The sequence below is a fragment of the Bos javanicus genome, chromosome 11 (assembly GCF_032452875.1).
Source record: "Bos javanicus breed banteng chromosome 11, ARS-OSU_banteng_1.0, whole genome shotgun sequence".
NCBI classification, from domain to species: Eukaryota; Metazoa; Chordata; class Mammalia; order Artiodactyla; family Bovidae; genus Bos; species Bos javanicus.
In genome coordinates this window covers 6,641,871-6,663,118 of record NC_083878.1, presented here as the reverse complement: position 1 = coordinate 6,663,118, position 21,248 = coordinate 6,641,871, and the positions used below count along the sequence as shown (strand labels likewise).

General features: G+C 43.1%; 1 long non-coding RNA gene across 7 annotated transcripts in view; it reads right to left on the bottom strand.

The window, feature by feature from the left end:
- Nucleotides 1–3,646: 3,646 nt before the first annotated feature.
- The window catches only part of LOC133256749 (uncharacterized), a 34,607-nt gene continuing 17,005 nt past the window's right edge, over nucleotides 3,647–21,248 (bottom strand). For 3 of the 7 annotated variants that reach the window (XR_009739281.1, XR_009739282.1, XR_009739276.1), the window contains 3 exons: nucleotides 14,136–14,223; nucleotides 8,047–8,220; nucleotides 3,647–7,110 (listed from right to left, as the gene is read on the bottom strand). This is a non-coding gene — a long non-coding RNA (uncharacterized LOC133256749). Of the gene's footprint in view, nucleotides 7,111–8,046; nucleotides 8,221–11,622; nucleotides 11,765–12,030; nucleotides 12,180–14,115; nucleotides 14,224–21,248 lie in introns of all 7 variants that reach the window. The other 4 variants (XR_009739279.1, XR_009739278.1, XR_009739280.1 and 1 more) reach the window with 4 other exon arrangements.

Sequence of the window (21,248 nt, the reverse complement as noted above, 5' to 3'; positions counted from 1 at the left end):
GAGTCTCCACTGGGTGTGGGCTATGAGACTGATGAGAAAGGGCCCTCAGATGAGCCCTCAGGAGTGGCTGTGATGAGGCAATTTACCCACAAATATACCCTTTTTCTCTTCCCCTATTTCCTTTGTTTCGGAGACCAAAAAAATGTTTTCAAAATGAAATAGCGAGTACTGAGTCAAGGTGACTAACGGAAAAATGGAAGACATGTTTTATCCCTCTCTCCATTAAAGAAACAGCTAAAACAACAATAGCACAAGAAACACAGAAGAAATTTCCACCGTCCAGACATTTTAGGGATTCCTAGAAGACAAAGAGGGACTAAAGACCACACGGATGGCGAAACAAGCACAGGAAAAATCCTGTTTAACATTCAGGGCCGCAGAAGCAATTCTGAAATGTCTCTGCACTCAGTGTAAACGATTACGATAAACAGCCCTGTTCCCTCCATCAACTGGCAGGGCAATCAGTTAAGTGAATTTAATCAGAGAGGTCCTCTCTCTTCCCATTCCTTCACTCTGCATAGCCGGTGGTGGCAGCAGCGCGTGCTCCCGGGTTAGAGCCCTTAGAAGTGTTCTCAAAGCAGAGATATTTATTATATTGGGGTGAATTAAAGGGAGATGGAGAAGGCAATGGTACCCCAACTCCAGTACTCTTGCCTGGAAAATCCCATGGACAGAGGAGCCTGGTAGGCTGCAGTCCATGGGGTCGCTAGGAGTCAGGCATGACTGAGCGACTTCACTTTCACTTTTCACTTTCATGCATTGGAGAAGGAAATGGCAACCCACTCCAGTGTTCTTGCCTGGAGAATCCCAGGGATGGGGGAGCCTGGTGGGCTGCCGTCTATGGGGTCGAATAGAGTCGGACATGACTGAAGTGACTTAGCAGCAAAGGGAGATACAGGTGAACTCGGATGCACCTCCAGAGCCTTGCAGGGACATTGGAGGAAATACATGAAAAGTTCTGATTCAGTTTTTATTTCCAGAGGATAAAAGTACTTCTCCTATGTGGGAATCTTACACCAGAGACCCACAGCATAGGTAATGGGGCTAACGATTCAGAAAATTAGCAAAATGCAGAAGGGATGAAGATGCGGAAGCCAGCCCCTCACACACACTGAATCCTAAATTCCAATTCTTCTTCATGATCAGAAGGAGGCAGGCTATCCTAATCAAGACATTCAATGACAGGTGAAGAGGGAATCAAGGATGAACACTCTAATACTTACTTGTGAAAAAGTAACAGTGAGGAAAGAAATACATCAAAGTCATCCCACTGGAAAAAACAAACCCTGAGCAAACAGCCTCACTAGAGGAAGGGGGGAAAAATCTTTATAAATGATATACTCAGAGAAATGTTTTCATGTTCTTAAATCAAGATTGTTAATGTACATTTATACATATCAATTGTTCAATAAATGTTGGTGGGTTAAAATTTCTTTCTTATAGGAAAAAGACTCTCTTTGGGTTAAAAAAAAAGGTCATTATACCATTTACTAGTCATGTAGTAACTAATAGCACCAGCTTGGATTTGAATCCTGGCTCCAACACTTATAAAATTCATCAAATAAAAATATAAATGGGCTAAATAGAAGCATGGATTCAACTGAAAGTGTACAATCAACCCAAGAAATTCTCCCCCAAAATAGTGTCATAGTATAAAATAATAATAATTTTCAATTAGGAGATAGAAAATACAAGACATGGAAGAGAGAGAACTGAACATTTTTTCCTATAAGACTTTGAAAGTAAGAGACAAAAGAAGGGAAAAAAGATAAATAATTGAAGAAAACTTCCCAGAACTGGTGGAAAATATGAATTTTCATATTTAAGAGTTCACTGTGTGCAGAGCGAGACAAAAAGGAAAAAAAAGTCCAGAAGTGTCATCTTAAAATTTTAAGTCTCCAAAGATAAAGAGACATTCCTAAAACTTCCAGAAGACTAAAACAGGTTATCCAGAAAGAAGTGATACTCAGGTTGGCATTTGAAACAATAGACACAAAAGAGGAAAAAGAAAAAAATAATTTCAAAATTCCAGGAGAGAATTATGTCAAATTTTATACCCGGTCAACTTAACATTCAAGTAAAAGGGCAAAATAAAGACATTTTTAGACACTCAAAGATTAAATTTTATATCTCATCAGCCCTTTAGACAGTATTTAAGAGTGTACTTCAGCAAGAGAAAACAAGTTTTTAAAGGAAGCTAAAAGAGCTGCCATGTCAAACAATTCAAAAAGTTCCATATCGTATGACAGTAAACATTTATTTTCAGCTCACATTGTATGAGGGCCATGGGTTGGCTATGGCTCTACTTCAGGCTGTGGGCCTTGTCCTTTGTTTTCTCACTCTGGGGCTTGCCATGAAGGAGCATTCTTATCTGAGATATGCCTGTTTATGCCAAAGGGGAAAGAAGAGAGAAGCCACCTACATTCAGCGGACTAAAAACGAAGACATGTCTAAACTCAGCATCTGAGGCACACTGGACTGTAACCATCCCTCAGTCGGAAAAGAGAGAATATTTACTACTAATGATAAAGACATGGTAAGACACCACAGACAGTAAGAATACATTCATACATACCTTAGCCCAATAAACGCAATGGGTTGAAATTCCCCTATTAAAGGACAAAGACTCTAATGTGTTAAAAAAAAAAAAAAAAACCCAGGTGCCATTACTGGTACTATGATGATTAGTACAGTGGTGTGGGCTGTGGGTTTGCATCTTGGGCACACCACTGCTTACTAGATACATGTAACGTGAGCATAAGGATACTATGCAGGACCTGCTTCAGAGCGTTGTCATGAGTCATAAATAAGACACAGGTATATGTAAGTGCCTAGCAGATAGTGTCAAGAGGTATCAGCCCTTGCTACTATATGAGACAGCTGAAACAGAATGACAGGTTTAAAGTTTGAAAATACAGGAACAAGCAAAGATAGAGCAAGCAAATACTAATGAAAATTAACAGGGAGCACTGAGTTAAGTATGATGGATTGAAGGTGCTTCCACTTCCATCTGAAAACCCCCTGAAGATGCCATAAGGTGAATGTTCTTATATAGGGACAGACCCATAAGGGATGCAATGATGTCTTAGAAGAAGGAGATGGTTAGACATCTAATTGGTAAATGGTTGAAAAAAAAACGAAAAAAGCTTATGCCCATTTGGCAATTGGGGAACCCAGAAGTAGGCAGTTTTGTGCCACAAACCATCAGAAAGTCTCATAAGGAAGCAACAGTCTGAGTATGAACATTGTGGTATATGTGAGGCTAAAGATGGGGTTATTGATTAAAGTCCACACATGATGTAGTTAGAGCTCCACTATCCTCCCCACCTCCACAGATACCTGGAAAAATAATGAACCAGAGTGACCCTGGACTTCGGGGAGGAAGGAGAGAGGAACACACTGCACACCACAGTGTTAAAGGCGACATCACATAGTCGAGGTGTACAACCCCAGTCTTCCGCCTCCACTTGGCTCCAAGCTTGCAGCTAGTCTGCTCTTCTACGCCCAGGCGTTAGACATGCTGTCTCCCAGGAGCCTGATTCACCTACGTGAAAAGCCTTTCAGATGTTAGTGGTTGGGGTTCTCTAGCTATCCTGCCCAGCCAGATGTCCTTACAGTAGACCCACTAGGAGACAAGCGCATCCACTCAGAGTTTCCAATAAGCTTTTATTTATTTTTTTAATTTATTTATTTGACTGTGCCAGGTCTTAGTCATGACATGTGAACTCTTAATTGTGGGATGTGGGATCTAGTTCCCTGACCAGGGATCAAACCTGGGCCCCCTGCATTGGGAGATGGAGTCTTAGCCACTGGATCACCAGGGAAATTTCTCCAAAAAGCTTTTAAGTGACTCCCTCTTGACCTTGAAAGATCATCTAAGGATCACCAGTTAATTGAGGAAAAGCTTCCCCACAAAAGCAGAAAACAAAAGTTCAACAAAAGAGAAAAGTTATATGTGGGGGAGACAGAAACAAAGCAGAAGTTTAGAAAGCCAAACAAAGCAGTATTTCCAGAGAAGTGGAATCCGTAGATACGCGTACCCACGGAAAAAGAGACCAGTAGACTGCAAACAAAGGGATATTCAAAAGTTGCCTTGGAAGTTAAAAACCATAGTATATATGACAAATTCAATGAAAGGAAATTTGAGAACATCTTCCAAAAAGTAATAAATGAAGATCATAAGAAACAGAGTGTAAATGGATGAGCAATTAGAGAAAATCAGGGCATCTATCTAATGGGATCATTATCCTGAGAAATTGGAGTTACAGAGAGAAAATCAATGAGAAGTGATCAAATCATCAACTCAAGAGAAATCTCAGAAATAGAAAACACAAGTTTCTAGAAGGAGAGCACTGACTAGTGCCCAGCACTGTAGATGAACAGAGATCCAGACCAAGGCAGCTCCTTGTGAAATTTCAGAGCAAACCCAGGATGCAGGAGGGTCCTAACAGCTCCCAGGAAGCAAAATAGGCCACAGAGGAGCAGGAGTCAGGTTGGCAACACAAGTCAACAGCAAGACTAGAAACTAGCAATGCCTTCCAAATCCCAAAGGAAAATGATTTCCAACTTAGAGTTCCCACATGTGACCCCCCCAAATGTTGTTCAATCCCATGTAAGAGTAGATAAAGATGGTTTCAGACTGTTCACCCTCCTGTACCCTGTCCTAAGAAGCCTTGCATAGGGTCCCCCGTGGGACTGTGCTCAGACGCTGTCATGTCTTACTCTGTCCATGGGATTCTCCAGGCAAGAATATTGGAGTGGGTTGCCATGCCCTTCTCCAGGGTATCTTCCTGACCCAGAGATTGAACCTGCATCTCCTGCATTGGCAGGTGGATTCTTTACCACTGGTGCCACTTGGGGAATAAAAACACAGGAGGATGATCAAGGGAACACCCAGATTCAGAGTCAGAAGCCCAGCAGCGCAACAGGCCTTGAGATCCACCAGTGTCACCAGAGGGCAGAAAGAAGACTGTATAATGTGGACACAGGTTTAATTTCTGGTGGAAAATTGGGGATGAAATGGTGATACTTAAACAACCAAGCGAAGGGAGAAATGTAATAACTCCAGGGAAAACAGAAAGTTATACCTAAAAAGATATATAATCATCATATACTAAAGAACTTGGCTATGAATCATATTTTCATAAACATAATAATGAATATTGAATACTGACCTAACCCCAAAATTGTAACAATTTGGGGAGGATTTGGGAATGGAGTCATGTAAGGGAGCTGAATAATAATGTTCCACAACAGGAAATGGATAAAATCTAAAACTGAAAAATCGAGAGATAACAGCAGGAAGGTTATTACTTAAAAATGTGGAAGCAATTATCTGAAGAAACTATGAAAAGGGTAGTAAGTGGTTGCCTCTAGGGAAAGAAAAATCAGAGTGGGAGGGTTGGGGCAAGAAGTTTATTTTGCTACAAATTTTGTAAAATTATTTTTAAAACCATGCACCCATATAAAATAAACTATGGAAATTTAAAAGTAATTTAAAGAGAGTAAGTATGGCAATATTAATATCAGACAAAATAAAGTTTAAGACTAACATTTAAAAAGTTAGGATAACACTGTAATGTAGTCAAAGTATACGATTCATTATGTGTTAAAAAAATAATGAATGGACGTTAATTTAAAAATAATGCTGTTGAAAAATGGTACCAGTAGACTTGTTTGACATGTTTGCCACAAACATTCAATTTGTAAAATTATCATAATAAATAAAATTACCAAATTTTAAAAATAACTAATGTACTAGATAGAAAGACAAAAGATATTTTGTAGTGGTAAAAGCTACTATCTGCCAAGAAAACATATTGTCATGAAGCATTGTCCTCTTAACAACATAGCTTTAGCATGTATGCAAATACATAAAAAGATGACAATCAGAAATCTTAGGTGGATATTTTAATATGCCTTCCCTCCAGATGAAAAGACTAAACAGACAAAAAGTTAATTCTGAATGGATGTGGGATGTTAAATAATATAATTAACTACTGAATCACAGGGCTTCCTTGGTGGCTGAACAATAAAGAATCTCCTGCAATACAGGAGACACAGGAGATGCAGGTTCAATCCCTGGGTCAGGAAGATCCCCTGGAGAAGGGAATGGCTACCAACTCTAGTATTCTTGCCTGGAGAATCCTGTGGACAGAGGAGCCTGGCAGTCTACAGTCCAGGGGGTCGCAAAGAGTCAGACATAACTGAAGTGACTTGGCACATAGCTCAGCCACTGAATCACACATACACATGTCTTTATATTTACAAATACGTGCATACCTATATATTCACATATATTCTTTTCAGGTGATTTTAAAACACTCATAAAAGCCACTCTGAATCAGCCTATACAGAAAACCTCAATGCAGTTCAAAAAATTCAAGTCATACAATCAGGATACATTGTCCAGCCATAAGGCAGTAAGGCAGTAAAATTAAAAATAAGCAACAGCAAAAAGGTAGCAAAAAAGAAATCAATTTGATTGCAATTTTTAAAAAATGTCTAACCCCCAAGATAAAAAGAAAATTTAACTAAATTGTGTTATTTTGAAGTAAAGAACAGTGAGGGACTACGTATCCAAGACAGGAAGCTAAAAAGACAATGAAATAACTGCTAAAAAAGAAATTTATAAACAGAATAGGAGGAGTTCATTGAAAAGAAAAGAAAAAAAAACAGTATATTTTCATCAATAAAACAGAAAGCTAGGACTTTCCTGGTAATTCTATTGCAGGGGGCACAGGTTCTATCCCTGGTTGGGGAGCTGGGGTTCTGCATGCTGCTCAACGCAGCCAAACACAAACCAAAAAAAAAAAAAACCCAAACTCAAAACTATTTCCTAGGAGGTGAAGGGTAAAAAATAGTAAGTTTTAGGCAAAGCTTTGGGCAAATCTGAATAACAAAATATGCAAAGACATACATGTGTGTATTAGTTGCTCCGTCGTGTCTGCCTCTTTGTGACCCTATGGACTGTAGCCCACCAGGCTCCTCTGTCCACGGGATTTCCTAGGCAAGAATACTGGAGCGGGTTGCCATTCCCTTTTCCAGGAGATCGTCCTGATCCAGGGATCGAATCCGGGTCTCTTGAATTGCAGGCTGACTCTTTACCGTCTAAGCCACCAGAGAAGCCCAAAGGCGTATGAACAAATGAAATTAAGTAAATGGACAAAACTATAAATTCACATAATACATTTCACTATCTAGAGGAAATAGGAGATAGTCTAAGAAAAATGCAAATTACCAAAAATAACTTTTTTTTAAACACAAAGTACTTTATGTGAGTTAAAATTTTTATTGTGATAAAATACATATGATGTAAAATATGTCATTTTAATCATTTGCAGTGTACAATCCAGTGTGTTAATTACATTCACACTGTTGTACAACCATCACTGTGTTCTGTGTTTCCAAATCTTTTCCATCACCTCAAACGGAAACTATAAACATGAGAGCTGCTGCTGCTAAGTAGCTTCAGTCGTGTCTGAGTCTGTGCAACCCCATAGACGGCAGCCCACCAGGCTCCCGCGTCCCTGGGATTCTCCAGGCGAGAACACTGGAGTGGGTTACCATTTCCTTCTCCAATGCATGAAAGTGAAAAGGGAAAGTGAAGTTGCTCAGTAGTGTCCGACTCTTAGTAACCCCATGGACTGCAGCCTACCAGGGATTTTCCAGGCAAGAGTACTAGATGGGGTGCCATTGCCTCCTCTGAAACACGAGAGCAATCTCTCCCATTTCCCTCACCTCCCAGCCCCTAGTAACCTCTACTCTACTTTCTGTCTCTATAAATTTGCCATGCTTCCCTGGTGGCTCAGTGGTAAAAAATCTGCCTGCCAATGTAACAGACGCGGGTTTGATCCCTGGTTGAAGATCCCCTGGAGAAGGAAATGGCAACCCACTCCAGTGTTTTTTGCCTGGGGAATCCCATGGACAGAGGAGCCTCGTGGGCTACAGGCCACGGGGGTCACAAAAGAGTCAGGTATGACTGAGCAGCTAAACAGCGACATTTCCTATAAGTAGAATCACACAATCATTTTGTAACTGGCTTACCTCACTTAGTACTTTTTCCGGGTTCATCCAGGTTGCAGCATGTATCACGAATGTATTCATTTTTACAGGCAAATGATGTCCCATATGTTCCATTGTCTGTATAGAGCATTCATTTGCTGATGGACACCAGTTGTTCCCACATTTTGGCTACTGGGAACAATGGTGCAATGCACACTGGAGTGGGAGTAGGAAAACAGAATAGACCAATTACTACAGAAGAAGTTAAGGTTGAGAAAGTTTTATCTTTAAAAACCAACTTGTCCTAGACAATCATTGCAAAGTTCTCCCAGACTTTTAGAACATATAAAGGTTCCAGAGGATAGAAAAAGTTGGAAAGTTTCCCAAATTATGGTCCAAGGCTAACATAAACTGGACAGGACAAACCCCTAAGAAATTTATCCGTTTATTTAAAGGCTAATTCTAATGCGATTGGCCAAATAGGGTTTATTCCAGAACTATAAGGCTAGCTCAATACTAAGAGATCTGTTATTGTAATTCAACATTTACGATTTAAAGAAGAAAATAAACCACATAATCATCTCAAATGCAAAATAATATTCTGGTTAAATTTCAGCACCTCTTTTTGAGTAAATCAGAAAAAGAAAAAAAAATTTCTTCAGTCAACATTGTACTTAATGGTGAGATAATAGAAATATTCCAATTAAGAAAAGCAGCGGGGGGGAAACCCAGGAAGATACAGGAATATTAGCTATTAACTCTGGTATTCAACTGCATGCTGGATATTCCAATGAATCAAGCCAAGAAAAAGAAGTGAGAGATAAAGGTTCTAGGGATAAAAGAGGAAAACTGCCTTGGTTTGCAGATGGGATGATAATCGATCTAGAAAATCCCAGAGACTCAACAGAAAAACAGTTAAAATAGAAAAAGAGTTCAATTAAGAGAGCCATACACAAAAATCAGCTGTTTCCTATATACTAATATTAAGCAATTAAAAAACCCATGGGGGAAAAAGCCTTTCACTTTAGCAATGACAAATGCCTTATTATTGTTTATTATTGCATTGTACGTTGACTTCCAATGAAGACACATATAAAACCTTCAAGAAGTACAAAAATAGACACCTAAATAAGTGAACAGCAAATTTTGTTCTTAAATTGAGAGACTTGATATTTTTTAAATGTCAGTGAGCTCATGAACCTAAATCCAAAATAATTCTAAAAAAAAAAAAAAAACCCACTGGATATTTAGGTGAAACTTGGCAAATTGATGCTGAAGTGCATCAGAAGGAGGAAATGAAAAGAAAAATAAAATATTGAAGAACAAGGACAATGAGAGGGAATTGCTCTATTAGATGACAAAATAAACTGCAAAGCTATTGCAAGTAAAATGGAATGATAGTCACGCAGAGGTAGATAAGTAGAAAAACATCTGTTTATACATGAGAATTTATCGCACAACCAAAGTGGCATTTCAATTGCGGGGAAAGAATGATAAGACCGTTGCTATCCACAGAGGAAAATAACTTAAAGGTCGCGGTCTCATATCATATACAAAAACAAATTTCAGATGAGGTACAGAAAGTTTTAAACTAAAAGCTTTTGAGCTTGTTAGAAGGAAATAATGAAGAATGTTTTTATCCTCTAACAATAGGGACAGACTTACTAAGCAATTTGGAAAACCAGACATGGTCCCTGGAGGCAGGTGGCAGGCCCCTGGCCCACACCCAGCACTGGGGGATGCCCTGGGGGGACGGGGTGGGGGGGCTCTGAGCGTTTCAAGATTCGCGCTCACCCAGGTGCCCTTACTTCACCCACTTCCTTTTTTTTTTTTTTTTGTAATTGCTTTACAGGGGCTTCCCTGGTGGCTCAGTGGTAAAGAATCTGCCTGCCACTACAGGAGACTTGGGTTCAATCCCTGGATCAGAAAGATCCCCTGGAGAAGAAGATGGCAACCCACTCCAGTACTCTTGCCTGAGAAATGCCATGGACAGAGGAGCCTAGTGGGCTACAGTCCATGGGGTCACAAAGAGTTGGACACGACTCAGTAACTAAACAAGTGCAGAAAGTGTCCCTCCGTTCCCATTTTTCTAAGTCATTCTATTGGTAATTCATATGAAATCTTATCAAATAAAAGCCTGAACATAGGGTAACCATAAATTAATGTGATGTATCAAAATAATTGTTTCTGCCGTACGACAACGTGAATCAGCTCGATGTGTACATATATGCCCTCCCTCTTGGACCTCCTTCCCATCCCACCCACCATCCCACCCCTCTAGTCATCACAGAGCACTGAGCTGAGCTCCCTGTGCTACACAGCAGGGTCCCACTAGCGAGCTGTTTCACACATGGTTGTGTACACATGTCAACCCCAACCTCCCCGGTCATCCCACTCCTCCTGCCCACCCCGTGTCCACTGGTCTCTCTACATCTGCGTCTCTACTCCTGCCCCACAGGTAGGTTCATCTATACCACTTTGCTAGATTCCACACATATGCATTAATGCACAGTATTTGTTTTCCTCTGACTGACTTCACTCTGTATGATGGACTCTGCTGCTGCTGCTAAGTCGCTTCAGTCGTGTCCAACTCTGCGCGACCCCATAGACGGCAGCCCACCAGACTCCTCCATCCCTGGGATTCTCCAGGCAAGAACACTGGAGTGGGTTGCCATTTCCTTCTCCAATGCACGAAAGTGAAAAGGGAAAGTGAAGTCGCTCAGTCGTGTCCGACTCTTCTCGACCCCATGGACTGCAGCCTACCAGGCTCCTCCGTCCATGGGATTTTCCAGGCAAGAGTACTGGAGTGGGGTGCCATTGCCTTCTCCTATGACTGACTCTAGGTTTACCCAACTTCTCAGCCCTGTTTCCCCAGCCTGGAAAGTCCCCCAGGAAACTTCCACCATTTACCTTATAGCTCAATGAGGGGAAAGTCAAACTAGATTAGTTAAAAAATTGGGGGGCTTATAAAAACTAGTGGCACATGGTGTACCATTATAACCAGCACCATCTTGTAGAACTTGCTTTGGTGAAGGAATTTTTCTGTATTTTCACCATCCAGTGGTCACTAACCACATGGGACTATTAAACACTTAAAAATGTAGCTAGTATACCAGAAGAACTAAGTGTTTTATCTAAATTAAGTGAAATTTGGGACTTCCCTGGTGGCTCAGCAGTAAAGAATCTGCCTGCCAATCAATGCAGGAGACCTAGGTTCAATCCCTGGGTCAAGAAGATCCCCTTCAGAAGGAAATGGCTACCCATTTTCCCAGATTCTTATCCGGGAAATTTCATGGACTCTGGAGCAGCCTGACCAGCTACAGTCCATGAGGTCGAAAAAGGGTCAGACATGACTTGGCGACTAAACAAGTGAAATCTACATGTAAATCACCACAGGAGACTAGTGGTTACCACATTGGACCAGGCAGGTTTTAACCAATCTCAGCCTAAGCCTGCTGGGACCTCGCTAAGGGTCCGCAGAGAGATGGACTCGGGCCAGGATTGTTAGGGCTGGACCTAGGAGAGCCAGAAGAGGCTGTATTAATTTCCTGTTGATGCCAGAACAAATGACTGCAGATTCAGGGGCCTAAACCAGCACAGAGTTATTTATCGTCTTACAGTTCTGGAGGTCAGAAGCCCAAGTCAGTCTTCAGGTGTCAGCAGGACTGGGTCATGCTGGAGGATCGAGGGGAGAGTGGGTTCCTCGCCTTTTCCAGCTCCTAGAGGCTGTCTCCATTCCTTGGTTTATGGTCCCTTCCTTCTATCATCAAAGCCAACAGTTGAGCATCTTCAAAATTTCTCTTTCTCTCTGACCTCTGCTTCCGTTATCTCATCACCTCCTCTGCCTCTGACCCTCCCAACTCCCCTCCTATAAAGACTCATGTGATTACGTTGGGATAACCCAGGACCATCTCTACGCGTCCTAAGAGCCTTCATTTAATCATACCTGCAAAGGCTCTTTGCCTCTGTAAGGTAACATTCACAGATTTCAGGAATTAAGACATAGACCTTTAAGAAAATACATACATTTATTTTATTTATTTGGCTGCACTGGGTCTTAGTGGCGGCGTCTTTGATCTTTGTTGCCCTGTGCAGGATCTTTAGGAGCAACACGTGAACTCTTATTTGTGGCGTATGGGATCTAGTTCCATGATCAGGGATCCAACCTGGGCCGTCTGCAATGGGAGTGTGGAGTCTTAGCCACCCGACCACCAAGGAAGTCCTGACATAGACATTGTGAGGAGGTCATTTTTGAGGTTACCTGAGGGGGTGACCAATGTTTTCCATCACACAAGATCTGGGGATAATGACATCACCCCTGGAAGCTGAGCTGGGGGTGGGCTTAGCCTTAGAAGTCTCTGTATTGGAAGAATTCTTGCTTTGATGGTGGGCATGGCATGCTGGATTCAGTTCATGGTAGAGAGAGCACCCGCCAGACTTCTTGGGGAGAAGGCTGCTGAGCCCATCAGAAAGAATCAGGGTCCCTGCCAAATGCCCTGCGGTTGGAGACAGAGCTCCATCCAGTTTGGGGGAGGAGAGCCTTGCTGCAGCCTGGGCAGATGGGGGACTCCCGTGAGGGATGGGTGAAAAAGTAGGGGTGTCTGTGAATAGAAACCTGCACATTATCTCCTAGACATTGGAGAGTTATTGACTGTTTTCTGAGCTGGGAAGTTATATAAACAGAGCCATGTTTAAAGAAGATTAAGCTGGCAGTTGTGTGCAAGCAGGGCCTGGGGGTGGGGTGGGGGGGGCTGAATAAACACAGGCATGTAATGATTAGTTTCAGAGGGAACAGTGGGAGTGGGGAGAGCAGAAAATATGTGCAAGAAACATCCTGTCAAACAGAATATGCACTAAAAATACCACTGTTGCGCTAAATCAAAAATGGCAGCTACATCCTAAATCATTTTGAAAAAAAAAAAAAGATGCTGGTTTTTAGTGGTTTCTACTCTCAGTTTGTGTCACAGTAGCCTGTTAAACGGTTTTGTTAATGCCTACAGCTGTCACCATACAATATATGTTTAGCAGGTGTACACCGAAACTTACTGTATCCACTAAGTGGTTTTTTTCTTTTTTAAAAAAAAAACAACTTTATTTTGTGTTGAGGTATGGATGATTAACAATGTTGTGATTGTTTCAGGTGGACAGCAAAGGGACTCAGCCTTACGTACGCATGGATCCATTCTCCCCTAAACCCCACTCCCATCCAGGCTGCCATATAACATTGAGCAGGTTCCCTGTGCTATACAGTAGGTCCTGGTTGGTTATCCATTTGAAATAGAGCAGTGTGTACATGTCCATCCCAAACTCTCTATCCCTTCCCCTCTGTCCTTCCCCACGGCAACCATCAGTTGGTTCTCTAAGTCCCTGAGTCTGTTTCAGTTTTATAAATAAGTTCATTTGTATCATTTCTTTTTAGATACCGCATGTAAGTTTGTCATACGATTTTTCTCCCTCTAAGTGTTTTTCTTTTTTAAAAAAGCATAGTTCCTCATTCAGTTATTAGAAAGGATATACGGTGACAGGTGTTTAAATTAGCACATATAGGATGCAGAGCTCAGGATGACTACCCCAGTAGTAGCAACAGACAGAGATAGTTTCACCATCAGAAGTTTTGACATTTGCTACTTTTCGCCTTTAGAAAAATGAGCCCTGCTGTAACTTAGCAGATGGCCCCACGCTATGGCTTGCCTGCCATCTGGAATTTGTTTTGATAAATCCAGACATTAGGGATATGTTATCTTCCCAGCTAAATATAACATTTAGTTCATTCGCTGGCAACCTATGCATTTCTTTCTCATGCTAAAAAAAGAGTACTGTTGTTAGAGCTTGCATTTTGGTCACTGGGTAGAAACCTCCAAAGACAACTCGGTCAGCCTTTAGTGACCTAAAGACCAACTTGGAAGGAGGAGCCAGAGGCAGATCTGAGCAGGCTGGAATGTCACCCTGGGGACTTGTGGGCAGCTGAGTCCTGCGGGACAGGGGTTTTGAGATGTGTCAGATCCTGCATCATTTAATGTACTCGTGTCTCTATAGACACCTACAGATGTCTGGAAGCTTATCTTTCCCCTTTACTTTAGAAAATTCCAATTTTTAAAGTTATGCACATACATTAGAAAGTAAAGGACTACCTCCGTGGTCCAGTGCTTAAGACGCCACCGTCCCACAGCAAGGGGTTTGATCCCTGGTTGGGGTACTAAGACATCATATGCCACATGGCTAAAAAAAAAAAAAAGTGCAATCATTTTACAAGCTTGTAACAGAAGCAGCAGTCCCCAAGCCAGCCTGCCCACCCTCGATTCCCTCATCAAGAGGTTTCTAGTTCCAACTACTTTCGTTGTTTTTTTTTTTTTAATTTTTGCCTCTATATGTTGAAAAACCACTTGCCTATGCTGCTATATCTTGATTTGTTCTGCTTTGATATTATCTTTTGTCTCCCTTCTGTGGAAGAAAACAATTAGGTCTCATATATTGTACTCCCTTCCCAATATAAATATTCTATTAAATAGAAATTGGCTTCCCAGCTGGCTCAGTTGGTAAAGAATCTGCCTGCCAACGAAGGAGATGCAGGAGAAACGGGTTCAATCCTTGGGTTGGAAAGTTCCCTTGAAGTAGGTAATGGCAACCCACCCCAGCATTCTTGTCTGGAGGATCCCATGGAGAGAGGAGCCTGGAGGGCTACTGTCCATAGGGTGGAAAAGAGTGGGACATGACTAAGCATACGTGCATATACATGAGTAGAAATCAGTATGCAGCATTTATATTACAGCATTATATTACTACAGTTATGGAAATAGTACCCAAGACTTAGCCACTCGGTGTACTGTGCTGTGCTTAGTCACTATCATGTCCGACTCTGTGATCCCATGGACTGTAGCCCAAGCAAGGCTCCTCTGTCCATGGGGATTCTCCAGGCAAGAATACTAGAGTGGGTTGCCATGCCTTCCTCCAGGGGATCTTCCCAACCCAGGGATCAAACCCAGGTCTCCCACATGACGGGCAGATTCTTTACCATCTGAGCCACCAGGGAAATCCATATGGTATACTATAATTAACTAAAATGAACTACATTTTTTTTTTGTCCAACTTTTTGCTTTCCTTAGAAACTAATAGGGACTTCCTCAATGACTCGGTGGTAAAGAATCTGCCTGCAATGTAGGAGACACAGGAGACATGGGTTCAACTCCTGGGTTGGGAAGATCCCCTGGAGAAGGAAATGGCAACCTTGACTGGAGAATATTCTTGACTTGAGACTCCCATAGACAGAGGAGTGTGGCAGGCTACAGTCCATGGGGTCTCAACGAGTCAGACACAACTGAGCCTGCACACACACAAGTCCTGAAATAAGGTCAAGGGACTCCTAAGACCCAGGACTGCCCTCACAAGAATGTTTCCAGCTTGGCTTGCCGCCACTCTCTTCCAAGGTTCCTTACATTTGGGATGGGATAACAGGAGTGGCCTTGGGGATACAAGAGGTCCAGGGAGCTGCCTTCTGTGGCCAGTGCCTCCGGCCATCCCCACAGTGGCAACTCCCGGACACTGTAGTGACTGCTCTGTCTTGGGCCGTGACACTTCCCTTCATCTTGTTTCAGAAACTGATTCACATCTCCAGACTTGCTGCTTGAATTTCATTCTTTATTTCCCTTCTAGACTTCTAAATTATGTTATGAACAGAGGACTTCACCACGCCTCTACCGTGGTCCAGCCGGATGAAATCACTGATCCAGCTAATAAAGATGATCTCTAAAAAGAGTCCCAAGACACTTATAAGCATTGCATGCGCATGTGCACTCAGTTGTGTATGACCCTTTGCGACCACATGGACTGTAACTCCACCAGGCTCCTCTGTCCGTGGGATTCTCCAGGCAAGAATACTGCAGTGGGTAGCCATTTCTTTCTCCAGGGGATCTTCCTGACCCAGGGATTGAACCTTGTCTCCTGCACTGCAGGCAGATTCTTGACCACTGAGTCACCAAGGGTGACCTTTATAAGCATTAGTCAAATATTAATAAAAAGCTGTTGTTTTCTTACGTGTCACCTATAGGTCTTATAAAGAAACCGCTCCTTCGCAGGTAGTGTATACAGGATTTAGTAACTGCTGATGCTCAGAAAGTGCTTTTGGAATTACTCATCTAGTGTTACTTGAGAATAAATATTTTCCTGTCATACACATATTTCATGTTAATGGGCTGCTTACTACCTTGACACTTGCTCTCAAAACCAAACTTAGGAAGTGGTGACCTGAACTAAAACAGTAGTTAGATACAGTGTGGAAATGGTGATTTTTTTTTAATTTTATTTTTTGAAATATAGTTGATTTACAATGTTGTGTTAATTTCGGCCGCACAATAGAGTGATTCAGTCCAGTTCAGCCACTCAGTCGTATCCGACTCTTTGTGACCCCATGAACTGCAGCACTCCAGGCTTCCCTGTTCATCACCAACTCCCGGAGCTTACTCAAACTCATGTCCATTGAGTCAGTGATGCCATCCAACCATCTCATCCTCTATCGTCCCCTTCTCCTCCTGCCCTTAATCTTTCCCAGCATCAGGGTCTTTCCCAATGAGTCAATTCTTCAAATCAGTGGCCAAAGTATTGGAGTTTCAGCTTCAGCATAAGTCCTTCCAAAGAATATTCAGGACTGATTTCCTTTAGGATGGACTGGTTGGATCTCCTTGCAGTCCAAAGGACTCTCAAGAGTCTTCTCCAACACCACAGTTCGAAAGCATCAATTCTTTGGCTCTCAGCTTTCTTTATAGTTCAACTCTCACATCTAGACATGACTATTGGAAAAACCATAGCCTTGACTAGACGGACCTTTGTTGGCAAAGTAATGTCTCTGCTTTTTAATATGCTGTCTAGTTTGGTCATAGCGTTTCCTCCAAGGAGCAAGAATTTTAATTTCATGGCTGCATTCACCATCTGCAATGATCTTGGAGCCCAAGGAAATAAAGTCTGACACTGTCTCCATTGTTTCCCCATCTATTTGCCATGAAGTGATGGGACTGGGTGCCATGATCTTAGTTTTCTGAATGTTAAGTTTTAAGCCAACTTTTTCACTCTCTTCTTTCACTTTCATCAAGAGACTCTTTAGTTCTTCTTCACTTTCTGCCATAAGGGTGGTGTCATCTGCATATCTGAGGTTATTGATATTTCTCCTGGCAATTTGATTCCAGCTTGTGCTTCATCCAGCCTGGCATTTCACATGAGGTACTCTGCATATAAGTTAAATAAGCAGGGTGACAATATACAGCCTTGACATACTCCTTTCCTAATTTGGAACCAGTCTGTTGTTCTATGTCTAGTTCTAACTGTTGCTTCTTGACCTACATACAGATTTCTCAGGTGGCAGGTAAGGTGGTCTGGTAGTCCCATCTCTTTAAGAATTTTCTGTAGTTCGTTGTGAGCCACACAGTCAAAGGCTTTGGCATAGTCAATAAAGCAGAGGTAGATGTTTTTCTGGAACTCTCTTGCTTTTTTGATGATCCAACAGATGTTGGCAATTTGGTCTCTGGTTCCTCTGCCTTTTCTAAATCTAGCTTGAACATTTGGAAGCTCACTGTTCATGTACTGTTGAAGCCTGGCTTAGAAAAATTTGAGCATCACTTTGCTAGCATGTGAGATAAGTGTAATTGTGTGGTAGCTTGAACATTACATGACATTGCCTTTCTTTGGAATGGGAATGAAAACTGAGCTTTTCCAGTCCTGTGGCCACTGCTGAGTTTTCCAAATTTGCTGGCATATTGAGTGCAGCACTTTCACAGCATCATCTTTTAGGATTTGAAATAGCTCTGCTGGAATTCCAATCCCAAAGAAAGGCGGAAGATGCACTAGACACTGGCTTGATCCCTTAGGATCAAACCTAAAGAGGAGGGCATGGCAACCCACTCCAGTACTCTTGCCTGGAGAATGCCATGGACAGAGGAGCCTGGGGGGCTACAGTCCATGGGGTCACAGAGGGTCAGACATGACTGAAACGACTGAGTACGTACACACAACCGTGACAGACCAATGGCAGTGGTTCATTTACACATCCTGTGCACAGGGAAGCCATGTAGGGTCCAAAATCACTGCAGATGGTGACTGCAGCCATGAAATTAAAAGACGCTTACTCCTTGGAAGGAAAGTTATGACCAACCTAGATAGCATATTGAAAAGCAGAGACATTACTTTGCCAACAAAGGTCTGTCTAGTCAAGGCTATGGTTTTTCCAGCAGTCATGTATGGATGTGAGAGTTGGACTGTGAAGAAGGCTGAGCACCGAAGAATTGATGCTTTTGAACTGTGGTGTTGGAGAAGACTTTTGAGAGTCCCTTGGACTGCAAGGAGATCCAACCAGTCCATTCTAAAGGAGATCAGCCCTGGGATTTCTTTGGAAGGAATGATGCTAAAGCTGAAACTCCAGTACTTTGGCCACCTCGTGCGAAGAGTTGACTCATTGGAAAAGACTCTGATGCTGGGAGGGATTAGGGACAGGAGGAGAAGGGGACGACAGAGGATGAGATGGCTGGATGGCATCACTGACTCGATGGACGTGAGTCTGAGTGAACTCCAGGTGTTGGTGATGGACAGGGAGGCCTGGCGTGCTGTGATTCATGGGGTCGCAAAGAGTTGGACACGACTGAGCGACTGAACTGAACTGAACTGAATGTGAAGAATCTACTGATATTGCATAGAGGTGGGTAATACATGAATTTACACTTCTGTCATGCAACCTAGTTTGACTTAGCTTAAGGGATATACATGGGTGCAAACTCAGTCGCTTCAGGCATGTCCGACTCTTTGTGACCCCAAGAACTGTTGCTCGCCAGGCTCCTCTGTCCATGGGTTTCCATGCCCTCCTCCAAGGGATCTTCCCAACCCAGGGATCGAACCCACATCTCTTATATCTCCTGTACTGCAGTGGATTCTTTACCACCAAGCCCCAGGGGAAGTCCCTTAAGGCCTGCATCTGTGTCCTGAGAGTCCTAGCCTACTTCTCAAACCACAGGAGCCCACCTCCCTACTCTGACCTTTGAGGTCAGAAACCTTTCCTGGCAGGATCCTGTACAACCTTGGGAGTGAGGCGAGATCTGCCCACTGCCTAACTCTAGATGCCAGCTCAAGTGTCAATGTTCCTTCTCCCTCTTTAATGCTCCTTTCCTGGATCCCTTGAGTTTGCTCCCTGTCCTGTGACCTCAGGGAAGTCATCTCACCTTCCCTGGTCTGCTTCCTCATCCTTCAATGCCAGGGTTGGGGGCGGTCAGATGATCCTAAGGCAAGCAACCTGAGAAGCCCCGTGAACTCCAGCACTCTCTGACCTCGGTGCTTGGTTTCCCGTGGGAGGAGATATGTTTACATAAAGAAGAACTCGCTTCACAAATTTCTATCTTTCCTCGAAAATTCTTCATTGGCTCACCACTGTTTCCACCCTTCTCCTCAACTGAAATAAATTCACCTTCTTCAGATTGTCGTTTTTATCAGCAACTTTCCCCCGCAGTGCTGGGTCCTGACCCATGATTGCCTGTGTTCACCCATGATACATGTCCTCTTGTCTTTTGCCTAGCCAGCCGAGTCTTCAGTCATCAAGAATTTAATACTGGAAATTCCATTCCTAATGTACACAGGCCTAGTTTCTCATCTTACCTATAACTCTTCTGTATCCATCATCTTATTTGATCCTTGCAACAACTCGTTACAGTACGATGCTTTCCTGTGACTCAGGGATCTAATGCCTGATGCTCTGAGGTGAAGCCAATGTAATAATAACAGAAATAAAGTGTACAGTAAATGTAATGTATTTGAATCATCCTGAAACCATCTCTCTCCAACCCCCTGCTGGTCTTTGAAAAACTGTCTTTCATGAAACCAGTCCTTGGCGCCAAAAAGGTTGGGGACCACTGTTCAGGCAGCGTCTAAACCTCAGTAGCCAATAAGTGATGCTCAGTCGTGTCCAACTCTTTGAGATGCCATGGACTGTAGCCCACCAGACTCTCTGTCCGTGGGATTCTCCAGGCAAGAATACTGGAGTGGGTTGCCATTTCCTTCTTCTAGGGATCTTCCTGACCCAGGGATCGAACCCGTGTTTCTTAGGTCTCTTCCATTGGCAGGTAGATTCTTCACAACTGAGCCACCTGGGAAGTACCTGGTTAAAATCTGCATTCTCCGACACCAGCTACTTTGAAAATCTGTAAAACTCACATTTCCATATTCTGTCAGTACATGAGGGCATAGGATACCCTTTCCCCACTCCATGTGTAACAAGCTGCTTAGGACCTAGGATACTTCTTTTCATGAGTAAAGTTTGATTATTGCAGTGAAAAATAACTCATCTAACATGGTTGAAGAGGTGTGAGTGCACGACAGTGAAAGTGTTAGTTGCTCAGTCGTGTCCCACTCTTTGCGACCCCGTGGACTGTAGCCCACCAGCCTCCTCTGCCCATGGAATTTCCCAGGCAAGAATACTGGAGTGGGTTGCCATCCCTCCACCAGGGGACCCTCCCGACCCAGAGACTGAACCCATCCCCCACATTGCAGGCAGGTTGTTTACCATCTGAGCCACCAGGGAAGACTGTGAGAATGCATCTTGCTGCTCAAAATGCTGACGGAGGCTTGTGGATGTTGAGAGCAGGGAGGGACCTCGGAAATCATCGAGTCCAACACTGCACACATTATGCAAACAAATCAACAAGATTCTACAGGAAGTGTGTCTTGCCCAATGGCACAGATCGAGTTTGACCACTACATGCAGAGCTTTTGGGAACTGGTGGAAAAGATAAACAATCCTCTCGGGACCAGTGCCATCTTCGACCACCCACGGGCCCACCCTTCCCCCTGGAGAACCTGGTCTGTGACAGACACACGATGCTCTCTACTTGATATGCCCCGATTTTGCCAAATCACTCCCAGGGGAGCACCGCCCTTCCCAGAAAGGAGATTGGCCATGCTCCTCCAAGTCTCTCCTGTGTGTGTCCTCCTGCACCTTCAGGGTGGCTGACCCAGGGAAACAGGCTGCCAGAGGGAAGAAAGTTCTTGGGTGGAAGAAGGCAGAGCTCAAGACATTTCTGAGGACTTCCCTGGTGGCTCAGTGGTAAAGAATCTGCCTGCCAATAAGGGTTCAATCCCTGGTCCAGGAGGATCCCACATGCTGTGGAGCAACTGAGCTCAGGGCCACAACACCTGAGCCTGTGCTCTAGAGCCCGGGAACCACGACTACTGAGCCCGTGTGCCACAACTACGGATGTCCACGTGCCGAGAGCCCGTGC